The sequence below is a fragment of the Palaemon carinicauda genome, chromosome 38, assembly GCF_036898095.1.
Source record: "Palaemon carinicauda isolate YSFRI2023 chromosome 38, ASM3689809v2, whole genome shotgun sequence".
NCBI lineage: Eukaryota > Metazoa > Arthropoda > Malacostraca > Decapoda > Palaemonidae > Palaemon > Palaemon carinicauda.
Window position 1 is genome coordinate 3,062,187 of NC_090762.1, and position 2,500 is coordinate 3,064,686.

Genomic DNA, 2,500 nt, shown 5'->3' on the forward strand with positions numbered 1-2,500 from the left:
ATATATAGATATATATATATTATCATTATTATTATTATTTTATTATTATATTATTATTATTATTATTATTATTATTGAATGCTAAGTTACAACCCTAGTTGGAGAGCAGGATGCTATAAGCCCAGGGGCCCCAACAGGGAAAATAGTCTAGTGAGGAAAGGAAATAAGGAAAAATTAAATATCTGAAGAATAGTAACATTAAAATAAATATTTTCCTATATAAACTATAAAAACTTAACAAAACAAGAGGAAGAGAAACTAGATAGAACATTGTGCCGAGTGTACCCTCAAGCAAGGGTATACATATACATATATACTCCGATGCGATTATATCTTTAGCATCCTGAAGCTTTTAGATTTTGAGGGGGTTTCACCATAATATTGTCATTTTGCAGTTTCCAGAAGGCATTTAACTTTACTTCTTCACCTTAGAAAAACTGATATTCACAACCAACTGAATGAACTGACTGTCTGTAGGCTGGAGTAACCTGATCAGAGTTGCACTAGTCCATTTCTTTTAGCCAGGCAGATTTGCACCGACTCGCAGCGGTGCCCTTTTAGCTAGGAAAAGTTTCCTGATCGCTGATTGGTTAGAATGATCTCGTCCAACCAATCAGCGATTGGGAAACTTTTCCGAGCTAAAAGGGAACCGCTGCGAGTCGGTGCAAATCTGCCTCGCTAAAAGAAAATTGACTTTAGTCTACACCAGCGGTCCAATTAAGTTGGTTGCCTAAATAATGAAATGCCATTGATAAGAATATGTTGTCAAATCACAACAACTAAATTGAACAGAGAAATCAAGAGCTTTGTTGGTTACCTGGCCCTTGTTTCCAAGCATGGGCTCTTGCAATTCTATCCCGTTCGTAATACTAGGCAGGCAGTTAATTCTAATAGCCAGACCTTCTCCATCATGAGGCTCAATACTACACAGTATTCTTGAAGTTTTATTCCAGCTGTTACAAGTTGTGGAATGATCTTCCTAATCGGGTAGTTGAATCAGTAGAACTTCCGTACAAATTTCTATGAAGAAGCAAAGACGAGTAAACCTTTATATTGTTGCAATTAGTTTGCTTGCGCTTATATGAAGTATATTGAGTCATTTCTATATCAATAAAGTCTACGTGATCAAGACAGAAGAGATATATTTGTAGAAATGGGGATTTTTAGCTTGTTTTAGGGATTTTTTATCATGAGTTTTGGAGATTTTTATACTAACCCATCTGGCAACACTGCTGGTTCCACCTATTTACTTAGTTACTGTTCTCCCTCTGCTCTTGTTTCCCGACTCGGTGACTTTCTTCTGGGCTATTCCTCCTTATGTCTCATTCTTTCTACCTAAACTGGTGATCTAAACCCTAATCCTTCAATTAAACATTCGACAACTCTTTAAGAGGCTGATTAGATACTGAAAATCAATAATACAAGCTTGAGCTAATCACCATTTATGAAATGATCACTGGTAAACGTTACGTGCACTGTTGAAAAAAACAGCAATTTTAATAAGGAATTCTCCGTGAAAATATACAGTTCTCACCCGCAATTTCAGTAAAATACAGACGACCGTAATTTTACCTTACTTCGATATTATCTTTTACGGGTTGGTGACGGTAATATCACCCCTTTACATCAAGATATCAGTTTTCAAAACAGTAAAAATCATGGCATACTGTAAATATTGCCAGGCATTTACAATTTTTTTCTATTCCAGCTGTTACCAAGTTGTGGAATGATCTTCCTAATCGGGTAGTTGAATCAGTAGAACTTCAAAGTTCAAAGTTGGAGCAAATGCTTTTTGTTGACCAGGCGGACATGAGTCTTTTTATAGTTTATATATGACATATTTGTTTTTGACGTTGTTAATAGTTTATATATGACATATCTCTTTTGACATTACTTTTTTTTAGAATGATTTATTGTTAATTTGTTCTCTTCAGTTATTTATTTCCTTATTTCCTTTCCTCACTGGGCTATTTTTCCCTATTGGAGCCCCTGGGCTTTATAGCAACTTGCTTTTCCAATTAGGGTTGTAGCTTGGATAGTAATAATAATAATAATAATAATAATAATAATAATAATGATAATGCAAAATTTCTAACAGTGCACTCATGGCCTCTCTCCGCACCCTGCGTTGGTCTGTCATCCTTCCAGCCTCACAGAGTTCCAGCTCGACAAGGCGTCTGTTAAGGGAGTGATGACGTCATTAGGTAAACATCAAAAGGATCGCTCGAGTGATTTTCTTATCTGTCCGTTGTTTTAAAAACGTTACTCTCGATTTCATTGCTCGATACAATTGTTCTATTTTGGTTACATATTCTTAACAATGACATTTTACATTGTAATACTAGGGAAGTTCATCCGCTTGATTATTAATATCAGTTTCCTAAGGGTAAATAAGTTAAATGATTACTGAGAAACAGGAAAATTGTATTTCGGCCATACCCTCTCTCAGTCAAAAATCCTTAGAAATTGAGAAATTATCGAATCGGTGTGTTTATATATA

At 35.3% G+C, this 2,500-nt stretch overlaps 1 protein-coding gene across 2 annotated transcripts in view; it reads right to left on the reverse strand.

Annotated features, from left to right (window-relative positions):
* Positions 1 to 2,500, reverse strand: part of LOC137630065 (uncharacterized) — a 24,185-nt gene that overhangs the window by 19,758 nt on the left and 1,927 nt on the right. The gene's annotated exons all lie outside the window — the stretch shown is intronic.